The 18014-nt window shown below is 43.5% G+C and overlaps 1 protein-coding gene across 2 annotated transcripts in view; it reads right to left on the bottom strand.

The window, feature by feature from the left end:
- Nucleotides 1–18014, bottom strand: part of EDARADD (EDAR associated via death domain) — a 109789-nt gene that overhangs the window by 12385 nt on the left and 79390 nt on the right. The gene's annotated exons all lie outside the window — the stretch shown is intronic.

Below are 18014 nucleotides of genomic sequence, written 5' to 3'. Positions count from 1 at the left end.
GACTCGCCCCCACGGCCGTGGGGTACTCGGCAGCCGGGCCTTATGGCTGCTTTTGGGGGATATCACGGTGGCTGGCCCGGTCCGTGACCCAGGGCGGTCAGTGCAAAAAGGGGGGATATTTATAGGGGATTTGTCGTGATGCCACCTGTGGTGCCTGGTGAGGATCACCAGCACTGCGGCAGTCCTCTGAGGCAGATGTTAGGGCAGCTTGAGATGGAACGGCTCCCCACAGGTGGAGCAGGCCTCAGGGCAGTGTAAAGATCAATGGAGGTGCGCTGGGCGTTGTAGTGCAGGGAGAGAAATGGCACCGGAGAAAGAAGGGACAGAGGCAGTTCAGTGCAGTCGTCCAAGATTTACTTACAGTTCTTTTAGACAGTCCACAGGTGCACTGTACAGGTGCAAGCCTCCCGCGTCGGGGTTCAGTTCTTCCTCAGGCAGCTCCGGCGTACCTGGCAGAACCCCACTTTCTTGTGTGCCTCTCTAGACCGACTTCACGCTGGGTCTTTCTCCCTCCTGCCCTGTGCTTCCCCACTCTGTATTCTATTCGGGTACTCTGAGGTCCCACCTGTCCGTCGGAGTTACACAGACCTGCTTGACCTTACTTGGATTGGAGTGGGGATTTGGCTACTGGCTATAAAAGCCAGAAGCCTTCGGTTTTTCCAGCCGAGGCTTGAAGCTGCACGACTGGGCCAGGGGCCGGTCCCCTTCTTGCGGCCTAGATCCTCCTGACACCTGGCAGGTTCGGGGTGTACGGGTGCCACCTGCACTCGCCGTACCCCCTAGGATCCCTTCTTCAGAACGGAGCTTCCTCCCTGCTCCCCTCCTGGGCCTCTGAGGCTAGGCCCTGCTTGGGGAGCAGAGCTCTGACTGAGACTCTGCTCCCTGACTGTCTTCACTCTCTCCTCTCACTGACTGAACTGCACTATTCTAACATGGCTTCTTTTTATATCTTTACTGTATGAGTGCTCCCCTAAACTACTTCCTCCACCCACACCCACTACTGGTTCCCCCTACCTTTGGGTTCCCCCCACTCCAGCCAGGGACAGGGCTCAGCAGAAAACTACATTGCGTCTTGCCCCTCCTGCTGGCCTGGAGCAGTGTAGTGTTGGATGTAGGTGTTTGGGGTTCCGTGCAGCAATCCCTCCTTACCTGAGAGAAGAGAGACACCACACCTCTGAGTGAGGTGCAGTACCTCTGTGGCGACTGAACCCTCAGGGGCGCCACACTTCTATCATCCCAAACACGATTTACAGAAATTACAATGGAGATTCTCCAAAGATTGATATAAAAAATTTATTAAGTTGAGTATAAAATAGAGTCCCATCCCAGGAACAGAGGAATGTAAATCTAGATAGAAGATTCATGTTATTACATTTTAACATTACTACGTATAAGTTCATGCAAGTCTAAATTACAGATGAAAGAACATGGCTGCGTCTGTACATGTCCCTGGCAGCTCCTCCCATCCATCCCCTGGGCGTCAAGCACAAAAATATGGCTTACTTCCAGACAGATGAAGGGGTTACGAATGATTATCAAACACTATTACTAATTAAATTAGTTTATTCCAACTTGCAAAGAAAATGTCCCATTAGAATTTATGTGCAGGTAAAAATCCTTTAATCTTCCATGATATTAAGTGATTTGTACAAAGCTCCCGAAGATAAGTTCAATTCGAATCTGACATTTATAATGAGGTGAACTATTATAACTGGATATCCTGCCAACATTAATAATTTAGAACTAATTTATTTAACTACAGAATGATTTAGAAATTTTTCATGTTAACGTTTCCTTAGTCTGACTATTCGATAATTAAACATCTGCTGGTGTTTCCTATATCTCCATACTACATGCCCTTAGCAGATAATAATTCTGTATATCATTTATTGGGAAAAGTTAGTTTATAAAGTACTTTCTACAAATCCCATATGAACATAACCTATACTCCCCACCTTAAAGGGGTAGTCCGGCCTTAGGGTATAAGTCTTCAGTCACTCTATGTGACTGCAGACTTATTAATCCTCACAGCATGTGTGGCACCCCAGGGGTCCGGTTGCCACAGTTGCATTGCCTCTCTCACAAGAGGTGATGCCATGCCTGGAAGCAAGCAGGGGTCCCCTAGTCAGGTATACTAGCAACACTTTCCTGGCTCCAGACCAGCAAGGGGATCTCCTCCCCTTAGCAACTGGAATATGGAGGCGGGGTTAGTTAGAGTTAGTGAGAGGAGTTGAAGACAGGACGGCGAATAGGAAAGACCTGGGGAGTGGAGCTGCATGGCAGTTCACCCCAGAGGAAGCGCAGAAGAACCGGACACCGGAGTCCAAGGTTGTGGGGCACTGAAGGCCCAATAGAAGAAACTGGAGGGCAGAAGACTGCAGGTCTCCTGGCCCCATCAGACGCCCAGAGGCTCAGCAGCACATAGGGCCCAGCACCGCCACGTGGGAGCGACGCTCCAGGAAGGCTCGAGCTACCTGCCAAACGGGTGAGCACAAAGACGTTTTACTCAGGGACGAGGGCCACAGCACAGCTATAAGCAGCAGGGCCAAAGAGGTAGCGCAAAGGGAAGGCCTACAACTCCACCTGGCGAGGTGGATTCCCAACTTGCTTCCAGGCCGCCCGGACCTCTACTTCAAGCTAGTACCCGTGCCCCGGTCTGCCTAACCACCGCAAGTAAAGATAAGAGGAAACCGCCATTAAGTTGTGGACTGGTCATTATCTGCGCCATCCCCTGCACTACACTGCACAGCAACATCTATAACATCACCATTTCCTGCCCTGGAGCTAAGCTCTGCCTGTGGAGAGCTGTCCCAACTCTGCTGCGTCACCATCAGTTCCAGAGGATCTGCACTGCAGCGGCGGCTCCATATAGCCGCATACCACAGGTGGCGTCACGAACATTAAACTATAAAAACTATAATCCCCTTTTTATTGACCGCCCTGGGTCACGGACCAGGTCACCGCCACTGTGACATCCCCCAGCACCAACCGGGCCGGCTACCGAGTACCCCACGGCCCAGGGTGTCATGCGTGCCGTGAGGATTCTCCGGTGCCGGTGCTGTGCACGTGCCCGCAAGTATGTGATTTGCATACATGAGGTCACGTGCCGACTAGATGTGCGCGTCCTTGTTCAAAGCAAAGCCAGACAAGTCTAGTAGGATTGTATCCGGAAGTATACTTGCGGTGACATGCCCACACAGTGAGTATTCACACGTCTGCAGTCACAAAGAGTGCCTGAAAACTTTTACCCTAAGGCCAGACAACCCCTTTAATTTCTGCCAACCGCCGTTTCAAGTCCCCTTGTAAAAAAGTGAAAATCCCCCAGTAAAAAAAAGTTTTACAATTATATAAAAAAAATAATTAAAATCACTTCCTTTACCCCAATTAAAAATAAAGAAATTTAAAAAATAAACATATTTGGTATCGCCACATTTGTAAAAGTCATCAATATTAAAAAATATAGTAAATGCTGTGAAGAGAAAGAAAATCAAAACGCCAGAATTGTGGGTTTTCGGTCACCACACTTCCTTACAAAAATTCAATAAAAAGCCCTCATTCAGCCCTATTATCGGAAAATGAAGACACAACCAAATTAATATTTTTAAAATCCTGAATTTTTTTTCATAGCTTACATTAGAAAAAAATCTTTGCAAGATTGGAATCGCCGCAATGAGACTGACCTGCAGAACTGGGTTTCCAAGTCATTTTAATTATATAGTGGATACTGTAAAAGCAAAACTCACCAAAAACCATGGCGGAATTGCATTTTATTTCACCATTTCATCCCACTTGGATTTTTCTGCTTTTTTAGTACATTGTATAATAAAAACTACAACCCGTCCCACAAAAAAATAAGTCCTCATATGACTATATAAATGAAAAAAAAATGATGGCTCTTGGAATAAGGGGAGAAAAAAAAATGCAAACTTAAAAATGAAAATTGGCTAAAGAGGCAAAGGGTTAAAGGTCGTGCAGTTTTGCAATCACTTTATGGCTCTAATACTTGGTTCATCCTGTTAAAAAGTAGCGCAGAGTACGCTGCAAATCTAAAGCAAGTCCTCAGTTCTTTTTGTTAATGGGAAATTGTGAACGTTGATTTCAATACATTTGAACACACTATACATTATTCCACCAATCGAGATAAAATACTCTGTGTAAGACTTTTATGCATTGCCCAAGTGACTTTGGGCAATGTATAAGATCACAATAACCTTATGTGGTGTTCATGACAGATTTTACTTTAGGTTTCAGCAACAAATATGGCCGGAACATGATGTCAACACACCATCACCTCTGGCAATATATAATATTTCATGGAAAGTTCATTCCACAATGTTCTACTATGACGCAATGAAAGAATGTCACCTTGAGGTCACATATTTTTGAGTATCTCACATTGTCTAAATTAATTTTCCATCGAGAAAATAGCTTTCGATTCATTTGTGTAACTTTATTTGTAATAATATATATATATATATATAAATATATATATATATACACATATATAGTGTATTGCAAACATTGATATATATATACAGTTATATGAAAAAGTTTGGGCACCCTTAAGCCCCGAGGGTGGTTTGCACGTTAATGACCAGACCAATTTTTACAATTCTGACCACTGTCACTTTATGAGGTAATTACTCTGGAACGCTTCAACGGATCCCCCTGATTCTGAGATTGTTTTTTCGTGACATATTGTACTTCATGATTGTGGAAAAATTTCTTCGATATCACTTGCGTTTATTTGTGAAAAAAACGGAAATTTGGCGAAAATTTTGAAAATTTTGCAATTTTCAAAATTTGAATTTTTAAGCCCTGAAATCAGAGAGATATGTCACACAAAAGAGTTAATAAATAACATTTCCCACATGTCTACTTTACATCAGCACAATTTTGGAACCAAATTTTTTTTTTGTTAGGGAGCTATAAGGGTTAAAAGTTGACCAGCAATTTCTCATTTTTCCAACAAAATTTACAAAACCATTTTTTTAGGGACCACATCACATTTGAAGTCACTTTGAGAGGTCTTTATGACAGAAAATACCCAAAAGTGACACCATTCTAAAAACTGCACTCCTCAAGGTGCTCAAAACCACATTCAATAACTTTATTAACCCTTCAGGTGCTTCACAGGAATTTTTTGAATGTGGAAGAAAAAAATGAACATTTAACTTTTTTCACAAAAATGTTACTTTAGACCCAATTTTTTTTATTTTCACAGGGGTAACAAGAAAAAATGGACCCCAAAATTTGTTGTGCAATTTCCCCTGGGCACACAGATACCCAATATTTGGGGAAAAAACACTGTTTGGGCGCACGGCAGGGCTCGGAAGGGAAGGAGCGCCATTTGACTTTTTGATTGTAAAATTTGCTTGAATAATTAGCGGACGCCATGTTGTGTTTGGAGAGCCCCTGTGTGCCCAAACTTTGGAGCTCCCCCACAAGTGACCCCATTTTGGAAACTAGACCCCCCAAGGCACCTTTCTTGATGCATAGTGAGCACTTGGAGCCCCCAGGTGCTTCACAAATTGATTCGTAAAAATGAAAAAGTGAAAAAAAAAAACACTTTTTCATTTTTACGAATCAATTTGTGAAGCACCTGGGGGTTCCAAGTGCTCACTATGCATCTAGATAGGTGCCTTGGGGGGTCTAGTTTCCAAAATGGGGTCACTTGTGGGGGAGCTCCAATGTTTGGGCACACAGGGACTCTCCAAATGCAACATGGTATCCGCTAACAAATTGAATGGAAAATCGGCTCAAATTGCTAGCGGACACCACGTTGCGTTTGGAGAGCCCCTCTGTGCCCAAACTTTGGAGCTCCCCCACAAGTGACCCCATTTTGGAAACTAAACCCCCCAAGGCACCTTTCTAGATGCATAGTGAGCACTTGGAACCCCCAGGTGCTTCACAAATTGATTCGTAAAAATGAAAAAGTGAAAAAAAAAACACTTTTTCATTTTTATGAATCAATTTGTGAAGCACCTGGGGTTCCAAGTGCTCACTATGAATCTAGATAGGTGCCTTGGGGGGTCTAGTTTCCAAAATGGGGTCACTTGTGGGGGAGCTCCAAAGTTTGGGCACACAGGGGCTCTCCAAACGCAACATGGTGTCCGCTAACAATTTGAGCCGACAATTTGTTAGCGGATATCATGTTGCATTTGGAGAGTCCCTGTGTGCCCAAACATTGGAGCTCCCCCACAAGTGACCCCATTTTGGAAACTAGACCCCCCCCAAGGCACCTATCTAGATTCATAGTGAGCACTTGGAACCCCAGGTGCTTCACAAATTGATTCATAAAAATGAAAATGTGTTTTTTTTTTCACTTTTTCATTTTTACGAATCAATTTGTGAAGCACCTGGGGGTTCCAAGTGCTCACTATGCATCTAGATAGGTGCCTTGGGGGGTCTAGTTTCCAAAATGGGGTCAATTGTGGGGGAGCTCCAAAGTTTGGGCACACAGGGGCTCTCCAAACGCAACATGGTGTCCGCTAACAATTTGAGCCGACAATTTGTTAGCGGATATCATGTTGCATTTGGAGAGTCGCTGTGTGCCCAAACATTGGAGCTCCCCCACAAGTGACCCCATTTTGGAAACTAGACCCCCCAAGGCACCTATCTAGATTCATAGTGAGCACTTGGAACCCCAGGTGCTTCACAAATTGATTCATAAAAATGAAAAAGTGTTTTTTTTTTCACTTTTTCATTTTTACGAATCAATTTGTGAAGCACCTGGGGGTTCCAAGTGCTCACTATGCATCTAGATAGGTGCCTTGGGGGGTCTAGTTTCCAAAATGGGGTCACTTGTGGGGGAGCTCCAATGTTTGGGCACACAGGGGCTCTCCAAACGCAACATGGCGTCCGCTAACAATTTGAGCCGATTTTCCATTCAATTCGTTAGCGGACACCATGTCGCGTTTGGAGAGCCCGTGATGTGCCTAAACAGTGGAGCTCCCCCACAAGTGTCCCCATTTTGGAAACTATACCCCTCAATGATTTTATTAAAGGTGTATAGTGAACATTTTGAACCCAGAGGTACGGCACAGAATTTGTTTACATTAGGTCATCATATTGAATAAGTTGTCATTATTCTTGAGCGCAAGTGCTCGCTACTTGAGTTTGCATCGGGTACTCAGGTATGCACCATGTACAGCGTGTGCTCGAGTGACATGCTCGAGTCCCTGCTCCGCATGTTTCACGGTTATTAGACACCCAAAAAAAAACATGCGGGGATCGCTCGTGCATGGCAGGCAATCCCCGTAAAGTTTTTTTGGCCGCGAAGCATATGGGGCAGAGACTCGAGCATGTCACTCAAATACCCACGATACTCAATGCATACCAGAGCACCCGATGCAAACTCAAGTAGCGAGCACTTGGGCTCAACACTAGTCGCCATATTGTCATCTTTTTTTCTTACTTTTGAAAAAAATCCCAACCCCAGCCCTAACCCTAGCACAACCCTAACCATAGCACAACCCTAGCACAACCCTAGCCCCAGCACAACCCTAGCCCCAGCACAACCCTAACCCTAGCCCAATCCTAACCCAAGAGTTTATTTTTGACGCCGTTCCTTGTGCGGTATAAGTGATTAGACGACTTTATTCTTCAGGTCGGTGTGATTACAGCAATGCCAGAATCATATGGGGTTTTTATGACTGACAGCTGTCACACACTAAAAGACGCATTTTTTGTAAAATCTAGTTTTTGCATCGCCATATTTTGAGAGCTATAGTTTTTCCAGATTTTGGCAGACAGTCATGTGATGGCTCGTTTTTTGCGGGATGACTTGACGTTGTTATTGGTGCCATTTTCAGGCACGTGACATTTTTTGATCGCTTTCTATTCCGATTTTTGGGAGGCAGAATAAACAAAAACCAACAATTCAGGAATTTTTTTTTTTTTTTTATTCTGTTCCGCGTGTGGTAAAATTGATGAGGTAGCTTTATTCTTCGGGTCAGTACGTTTACAGCGGTACCACATTTGTATCATTTTTCTATGTTTTGGCGCTTATACACAATAAAAGCTATTTTATAGAAAAAAATATTTTTTAGCATCGCTTTATTCTGAGAGCTATAACTTTTTTATTTTTCGGCTGATGGAGCTGTATGGTGGCTTGTTTTTTGCGGGACGAGATGACGTTTTCAGCGGTACCATTTTTATTTATATGCGTCTTTTTGATCACGTGTTATTCCACTTTTTGTTTGGCGGTATGGTGATAAAGCATTGTTTTTTGCTTTTTTTTTTTTACCGTGTTCACTGAAGGGGTTAACTAGTGGGACAGTTTTATAGGTCAGGTTGTTCCGGACGCGGCGATACCAAATATGTGTACTTTTATTGTTTTGTTTTTTGTTTGTTTTTATAATAATATTTATTGATGGGTACATTATATTTTTATTTTTGGTGGATTATTTTTTTTATTTTTTTTATATATTTTTGCAATTTTTTTTTTTTTCCACTTTCAGACAGTTTATATACTTTATTACTTTGTCCCACTATGGGACTTTCACTTTTTTTTCTCTGATCGCCTGCATGGCATAGGAATGGGGCTATGCCATGCAGGCTGTCAGCGGTGCACAGTGTGAAGATTGTTTGGAGATGCACTGCGCATGTCCAAACAATCTTCCTGCTGTCTGGTGACCCGGATGTTGTCATGACGACATCGGGTCGTCATGGCAACACCCGGGAAGCCTTTGCAGACTGCGCTGGAAGCCGGAAGAGGAGGTGAGTATCGGCGATCACCTCCCCTTGCCCCCGCAATGCTGCGATCGACTTCGATCGCAGCATCGCAGGGGTTAATGTGCTGGGAGCGGTGCAGGACCGCTCCCTGCACATTGTCACAGCTGACACCCGGTACTATCAGCTGACACCCGGCGGCGATCGCGCCCGCACAGCCTGTGTGCGCGCGCGATGACGTACTAATACGGGTCTGGCTCTTAAGTCCCAGGGCACAGACGCGTATTAGTACATCAGATGTTGTTAAGGGGTTAATCTTAAGCTTAATGTTTTATAAAAATTGGTGTTTTTGCAACAGCTATTTCAGTTTGATATATGCAATAACTGTTGGACACAGTAATGTTTCTGCCTTGAAATGAGGTTTATTGTACTAACAGAAAATGTGCAATCTGTATTCAAACAAAATTTGACAGGTGCATAAGTATGGGCACCTCACCAGAAAAGTGACATTAATATTTAGTAGATCCTCCTTTTGCAAAAATAACAGCCTCTAGTCGCTTCCTGTAGCTTTTAATGATTTCCTGGATCCTGGATGAAGGTATTTTTGACCATTCCTCTTTACAAAACAATTCCAGTTCAGTTAAGTTTGATGGTCGCCGAGCATGGACAGCCTTCTTCAAATGATCCCACAGATGTTCAATGATATTCAGGTCTGGGGACTGGGATGGCCATTCCAGAACATTGTAATTGTTCCTCTGCATGAATGCCTGAGTAGATTTGGAGCGGTGTTTTGGATCATTGTCTTGCTGAAAGATCCATCCCCTGCGCAACTTCAACTTTGTCACTGATTCTTGAACATTATTGTCAAGAATCTGCTGATACTGAGTGGAATCCATGCGTCCCTCAACTTTAACAAGATTCCCGGTTCCGGCATTGGCCACACAGCCCCAAAGCATGATGGAACCTCCACCAAATTTTACTGTGGGTAGCAAGTGTTTTTCTTGGAATGCTGTGTTTTTTTGCCGCCATGCATAACGCCTTTTTGTATGACCAAACAACTCAATCTTGGTTTCATCAGTCCACAGGACCTTCTTCCAAAAAGAAATTGGCTTCGACAAATGTGCTTTTGCATACCTCAGCCGACTCTGTTTGTGGCATGCTTGCAGAAACGGCTTCTTTCGCATCACTCTCCCATACAGCTTCTCCTTGTGCAAAGTGCGTTGTATAGTTGACCGATGCACAGTGACACCATCTGCAGCAAGTTGATGCTGCAGCTTGATGCTGCAGCTCTCTGGAGGTGGTCTGAGGATTGTCCTTGACTGATCTCACCATTCTTCTTCTCTGCCTTTATGATGTTTTTTCTTGGCCTGCCACTTCTGGCCTTAACAAGAACTGTCCCGGTGTTCTTCCATTTCCTTACTATGTTCCCACAATCTTTGTTTTCAGATCATTTGACAGTTGTTTTGAGGAGCCCATGATGCCACTCTTCAGAGGAGATTCAAACAGGAGAACAACTTGCAAGTGGCCACTTTAAGTAGCTTTTCTCATGATTGCATACACCTGGCTATGAAGTTCAAAGCTCAATGAGGTTACAAAACCAAAAAAAGTGCTTTAGTAAGTCAGTAAAAAGTAGGTAGGAGTATTTAAAACAAGAAAATGATAAGGGTGCCTATACTTATGCACCTGTAAAATTTTGTTTGAATGCAGATTGCACATTTTCTGTTAGTACAATAAACCTCATTTCAAGGCAGAAACATTACTGTGTCCAACAGTTATTACATATATCAAACTGAAATAGCTGTTGCAAAAACACCAATTTTTATAAAACATTAAGCTTAAGATTAATAGGGGTGCCCAAACTTTTTCATATAACTGTATATATATATATATATATATATATATATATATATACAGTATATCCTGGTACTAAGAATGTTAAAGCCGATGCTTTATCTCGCAGCTTCTCTCCTACGGTCGGTGCCGAGGAGGAGGAGAGCATTTTACAGAAAGAAGTTGTGGTGGCAGCTTTGGACTCTTTGGATGTTTTGGAGAATGGGATTCTGAAAGCTCAAGATGATGCTCCATCTAACACGCCCCATGGGAGGTTGTTCGTGCCTAGAGCCTTTAGGAGAGATTTGTTTGTGGAGTGTCATGAGTCTCGGTTGGCAGGTCATCCAGGAATTTTGGAGACTAAGAGACTTATCAGTCTTGGTTTTTGGTGGCCTGGATGGCAGAAGGAAGTCATCACGTGGGTGCGTCAGTGTACTGTGTGTGCTAGGTCAAAGGCTTCACATACTCCTGCTGCGGGGTTGCTTTGCCCTCTGGAGGTTCCTAGTGCACCTTGGACGCATCTCACTATGGATTTTATTACTGATCTTCCTGTGTCCGAGGGTTTTACTGTCATCTGGGTGGTCGTGGACCGTTTTAGTAAGATGTGTCATTTGGTTCCATTCATTAAGTTGCCCTGCGCCAAGACACTCGCTAAGGCGTTTGTTAAGGAGATTGTCAAGCTCCATGGTGTTCCCACGGATATTGTTTCTGATAGAGGACCCCAGTTTGTGGCTCGCTTTTGGCGTGCTTTTTGTGACAGGTTGGGAGTCCATTTGTCATTTTCGTCTGGTTATCATCCTGAGTCTAATAGACAGACTGAAAGAAAGAACCAGGATGTTGAACAGTTTTTGCGTTGTTTTGTGGTGGACAATCAAGAGGTGTGGTCTGAGTTTCTGACTCTCGCAGAATTTGCTCTTAGCAATCATACATCCTCCTCTGCTGGGTGTTCTCCTTTTTTTTGTTGTACTGGTAGACATCCGTATTTTGGTTCGTTCTCCAAATTGGGGTCGGCGGTGCCTGAGGAGGAGAATTTTTCTGGTAATTTGGAGAGAGTTTGGACTAATGTACGTTTCAACCTTCAAGAGGCTAACAAGAAGTCCAAGAAGTATTTTGACAGGAAACGTAAAGAGGTTTTGTTTACTGTGGGTGACATGGTTTGGTTGTCCTCGAAGAACCTGCGGTTGAGGATTCCCTCTAAAAAACGGGGTCCTAAGTTTGTGGGTCCATTTAAAGTACTTCAGGTTGTTAACCCGTCTGCTGTTAGGTTGGATGTCCCTACTTCCTGGAAGATTAATCCTGTGTTTCATGTTTCCTTGTTGAAAAAGGCTGACGTATCTGATAGGGACGCCACTGTCACAGTTCCTCCTGTGGTGGAAGACGGCGAATATGAAATTTCTCGTATCTTGAATTCTAGATGGCATAGAGGGAGATTACAGTATCTTGTCTCCTGGAAGAGTTTCGGTCCCAAAGACAACTCCTGGGTAAGGACGGATGATGTCTCTGCTCCTAGGCTTGTTAAAGCTTTCCACAGTAGGTTTCCGGATAGGCCTGGGCCTGGAGGATCCGGAGGATCCTCATAAAAGAGGGGGTACTGTTAGAACCCTCCTGTTTGTTTTTTATATCTTGTGTTTTGCGGTCACGTGACCACCTGCCTTTATATTCCAGCTCCGCCCTTCTGGCTGTGCTGGACTTCAGTGTTTGACTGTTTCTCTAGCCTGGTGCTTCGTGCCTTTCTCTGTTAGTTCGCTTGGTCCTCTGGGACCTCTAGTACATTTTTGTCAGTTTGTCTTTTTGTGTTCTGCAACAACTTCTCTGTTTAGGAGGTGTCCCATTTTTGTCCCAGTCCTTAGTTCTTTTAGGGACCCCTCCCTTAATTCTATAGGTCTTCGTTCAGACTAGCCGAGGACTAAGGCGGGTCTGTTCACTAGGAAAAGGCAGCCCGCTACATCGTAGGGATTCAGCTTAGTCTTATTGTAGGGACAGCTTTCCCTATCTTTCCTTAGTACATGTTGCAGATCATAACACCAGCAGCAACTGCAACAGGACCAGCGCCGTCAACAGCAGCAGCAGTTCGATTTGCTCACTGAGGCGATTCGTGGCATGGCGACAGCTCCAACTGGAAGGTGGTAAGGGGAGCTCTGCAGAAAATGACCCCGGGTGACGATGCAGAAGCCTTTCTGACGGTATTTGAGAGGGTCGCCGAGAGAGAAAAGCTTCTACAAGAGCAATGGGCAGAGGTGCTGGCGCCATACTTGACGGGGGAGCCCCAGAAGGCTTACAATGACTTGGACTTGCAAGATTCCAAGGAATATGGAAAACTAAAAACTGAAACTCTAGTGCGCTTGGGGGTGACGATGACTGTCAGGGCGCACTGCTGGGCGTATTACCGTGACAAACCCCCTCGCTCCCAGATGTTTGAATTGTTGCACCTGGTACAGAAATGGCTGCAGCCGGAGTCCTATACCCCTGCGCAGATGGTAGAGCGAGTGGTTATGAACCGGTTTGTGCATTCCCTGCCAAGGCCAGTACAGAGTTAGGTTGCCCAGGGTGATCCCCGGAACGCTGATGAACTGGTTGGTCTGGTCGAGAGGTATCAGGGCGCCAAGGGTTCCTTGGGAAAGCAGCCTACTCCATATTGGGGAACTCACCAGGGGCGGAGGCCCAAAAATAGGTAAGGAATCCAAGGTCCAAAGTGGTGAGGGAGGTAAAGGTCCCTGCAGGTGATATTATAAGCTGGAGATGTCACGGCCCAGGCCATGTAGCCACCCGCTGCCCACAGAGCAGATAGACTGTAGCCTGGGACGCCGGTGTCCTTACTATGCCTACGCAACCTGCAGTATGGACTATCAGCCCAGTGAGGGGCCACAGTCATGTCTCGTGACCATAAATGGAGTACTGGTCACAGGACTCTTGGACAATGGGATTTTGGTGACTCTGATAAGGGCCACACTCCCACAGCGGATGGAGTGTTCCAGGAGTTGAAGTTTGCCCTGTGTAAGCAGCCGGTCTTGATTGCTCCGAACTTCAATAAAGAGTTTGTGGTCCAGACAGACACCTCAAAGGTCGAGTTGGGAGCCGTGTTATCCCAAGAAGTGAACGGGGAGGAACATCCTATTCTGTATCTAAGCAGAAAACTCTCTTCCTGTGAGAAAAATTAGAAAAACTACGCCATTGTAGAAAAAGAGTGCTCGGCCATCAAGTGGGCAGTTGACACCCTGAGGTATTACCATTTAGGCCGTAACTTCAGGTTAGTGTCAGATCATGCGCCCCTGAGATGAATGAGGGAAAGGAAGGGGAAAAATGCCCTGGTGACTAGGTGGTTTCTCAAGCTCCAGGACTTTAATTTTCATGTGGATCACAGGCCTGGGAAACTACATACTAATGCAGATGCCCTGTCCAGACTTCCCTGTTTAGCAAGTGAAGGTGCCAAAAACCCCGACTTTGGGCAGGGGGGGGGTATGTGACAAAGTTACTGGCAGAATACTGGAGGGGAGATATGTTTCACTGAGGCTATTAGCTTCATTGATGTGAAACATGGAAGTTTTATTCTGCATAGTAGGTGCAGAGAGGGTTAACCAGCCATTTTTAAAAGGGCATGTTTTATAGGTGAATGGCCACAGTGCGGGCGGGAGGCTATTCACCATATCTCCACCCCAGGGGGTGGTCTGGGCTTTAAATAGCCAGCCTTGTGACTCAGGTGTGGTTTAGTATCAGGAGAGACTTGCTCCAGAGAGGAGCTTGCATGTATTGTGCTGAACCGTGTGTGGTTAACCCTGAGTGGCCGGACCCCGGCCGATATACGGACTGTGCTGCATCTTTGTATTTTGTTTTGCCATTATGCCAAATGGGCTGTATTTACTTTATGAACTCTAGGTTGGTTTATGAAGTTTTAATAAACCAACCCGAAAATTAAAGAGACAGTGTTCAGTGTCTACCTCCGTGTACAGCCGAGCAAGCTGCTTTACCACAACAAATATACACACACAGTACTCAGCATATATGAGTACTCCCCAACAGAGTTGTCAGAAAATCTTTAGTTTTCTTTCAGAATCAACATTTTCTATGGGATACAATGCTACAAAATACTCCACAATTCTGGGTTATTGATTGCAGAAAAGATTTGTTATTTTGCACACCGAAGAAAGTAATTTTCTCAACAAATTCATTCAAGTTCATGTTGCAAAAATGAGAACACTAAAAATGTATGAAAGATGGAACTACAACCATCTCACAGAGAAATCCAGGCTGATAACGGAAGATAACATCTAAGGCCACGGTACCACTATCAGTATTTGGTCAGTATTTCTCAGGAGTGGGAGCTAAAACCACGAGTGGGTGATAAATGCAGAAGAGGTGCACTTGTTTCTATTATACCTTTTTTCTGATTGTTCCTCACCTGGTTTTGGTTCCCACTCCTGAGAAAAAATACTAACCGAATACTGATAGTGGGGCTGTGGCCTAAACAGGAGGCTCTTCTGATGAGAAGGGCTGAAGAAAATGGACATGCAAATTCACTGCAATTAGCTACAAAAAATGGAAAGCCAAACCTGGGTGAGTGTTTCCCATGATACAATATGGCGTACACTGAAGAGGAATGGCATGCATGGGTGTCGATCATGGAGGAAGACTCTCAAAATGCCCATGTAGAAAAAAAGCTTGACTACAGTCTGCCTGGGCCGATGCTGAAAAATAAGAAGACTACTGGGACTCTATACTTTGGAGTGACGAGACCAAGATAAATGTTTTTAGAACTGATGGGTTCAAAACTATATGGAGCCGCAAAGGTGAGAATTCCAAATTATACTTATGTGGTGCTGCATTTCATTGTTGGGATTATGAATTCACAGATGTACTTCTCTATATTTAAAGAGAAGACTCTATGATCTCTCTGTGCCCTATGGTATACATGCACTTTTCCAACATGACAATGATCCAAAACACACAACTAAGGTCTCTATAGCATTTCTGAAGAAAACCGGTGAAAGTGGTTCAGTGGCCAAGCATGTTTCCTGATCAGAACCCAATCGAACGCCTATGGGGAATTCTGAAGAGGCAAGGTGATCATCACTCTTCATCCAGCATCCAGGCTCTAAAAGAGGTCGTTCTTGAAGAATGGAAAAAGATAGATGTTGCAATATGTTGTTAACTTGTTTATTCCATGCCTGAAAACCTTTGTGCTGTCCTTAAAAATAATGAAGGTCATACAAAATACTAGATCTAGTTATTTTTGATGTGGGGTGTATTCATTTTGCATCAATTCATTTGAGAAAAACAGAAGATTTTGTAATTAAAGTTATATTATTAAAGGGAACCTGTCATGTCCTGTGTAATATCTAAATTGCCCGCATTGAATTGTTAGTGATGCAATGTGCACATGATATTAGCGCCGATTTTAATGAAAAAAGCGTGTTAATGATGCACATTGCATCACTAACAACTCAATGGGGGCAGTTTAGATACTACACAGGACATGACAAGTTCCCTTTAACTTTACTTTATACTTTTATGATATGGATTTAAAAATGTTCTAAGAAACTCAGTCTTGTCAAAGTTTTGGAAATTGTTGTTGTGTTAAGTGAGATACTAATTAAAATCTTACTTTTCAAAAGGGGTGCACTCATTTATGCTGAGCATTGTACATATATTTTACAGAGCCTTCAAAGAGTATTTATATCCCGTGAACTTTTCCTCATTTTTTTCACATTACACCCAAAAACTTAAATGTATTATATTGGGATTTTATGTGATATACCAAAACAAATTAGCAAGCATTTGTGAAATGTAAAGAAAAATGATACTTTTTTAAATATTTTAAAAATATAAATATGAAAATTGTGACATGCATTTGTATTCAGTCCCCTGTACTCTGATACCCCTAAATATAATCTTAAGTGACCAATTTCCTCCAGAAGTCACATAGGCTTGTTTGAGAACACTAGGGATCAAACAGCATCATAAAAACCAAGGCGCACACAAGACACATCAGGGATAAAGTTGTGGAGAAGAGTAAAGAAGGGCTAGGTTATAAAAAAAATTAGCCAAGCGCTTAACATCTCACAGAGCATTGTTCAATCCATCATTTAAAAATGGAAGAGATTGGCACAAATGCAAACCTACCAAAACATGGTTGTTTACCAAAACTGACATCCCAAGTAAGGAGAGCACTAATGAGAGAAGCAACCAATTGGCCCATGGTCACTCTGGAGGAGCTGCAGAGATCCACAACTCGGTGGGCGAATCTGTCCACAGGACAACTATTAGTCGTATACGCCACTAATCTGGCCTTCATTGAAGAGTGGCAAGGAGAAAGCTAATTTTGAAAGCAAGCCATAAGAAGTTCTGTTTCCAGTTTGCAAAAAGCCATGTACAGTAAGGGACACAGCTAGTATGCGGAAGAAGGTGCTCTGGTCAGATGAGACCAAAGTAGAACTTTTGGGGCTAAATGCAATGCGGAAAACTAACACTGCACATCACCCTGAAAACACCATCCCCGCTGTCAAACATGGCGGTGGCAGCATCATGCATTGTGGATGTTTTTCTTCAGAAGGGATAGTGGCTCAGTCAATCCCATTTGGAATCTGTGACAAGACTTGAAAATTGCTGTTCACGCACGCTTTCCATTCAATCTCACTGAGCTAGAGCTGATGTGCAAAGAAGAATTGGCAAAAATGTCAGCCTCTACATATGCAAAGCTGTGTGTTCTGGAAAGCTTCTTCTTTACATCAGATTTAAAAAGGCATCTAACAAATAAACAAAGTCACAACCTTAAATTTAAACATGTATACATTTCGTAATTTGCGCATTACTCAACTTTAACATGTGATATTTGACACATTCATCTTCCACTCTGTTCCAACATTAGGATGTGTACTAAATATGCTTGAAAAGTTGGGTTGACATAAATTGTGCTAAATCTATCACTAAGATACAACAAATATGGATTGGTGAAGTGGAATTCATTACAGTAAAGATGTCAAAAATTACATCATTTTTTATTAATATTGGTCTGTATTCAAATTATTGGACTCGGTTCATCAAGACTCTCTCGTCGGTCTTGAAGAGGGACTGTGTTGGAGCAGATGCTCCTGATTTTTTAAGAGGCACATGCCTCCTAATGAATCAGGCAAGGTACATTATGGTGTACACCTCCCTACAAATTTACTCCAGTTCCTGCTGGAGTAAGATTTGTGGCATAGCGAACTCCGCCACTCGTCATGAAATTGCTGAGCCTATTGACAAAGGTGTGAAAATACCAAAAGTCGCATATTTTGCATAGCCACACGTTTGTGTAAAAATAATGTGACTTTTCAAAGCTTTTTTTTGCCAGAAATCTGGCAAAAAATCTTTGATGAATCGCCCCATTGTCTTTGTGGATCACACTATATTATGATTTTTCTAGATCTACAAGTTCCCAAAGCTTCCAAATATCCATCCATATTATACATGAAACTAATACTATGTCTAAGCATTTCCTGATGGTACGATTATCAAAAAAGTGGCTCAACATTTAG

Source organism: Phyllobates terribilis, unplaced genomic scaffold, assembly GCF_046119375.1.
Source record: "Phyllobates terribilis strain yellow unplaced genomic scaffold, ASM4611937v1 Scaffold_3__8_contigs__length_932513732, whole genome shotgun sequence".
In the NCBI taxonomy this organism is placed as follows: domain Eukaryota; kingdom Metazoa; phylum Chordata; class Amphibia; order Anura; family Dendrobatidae; genus Phyllobates; species Phyllobates terribilis.
This window is presented reverse-complemented; position numbering and strand designations above follow the sequence as displayed.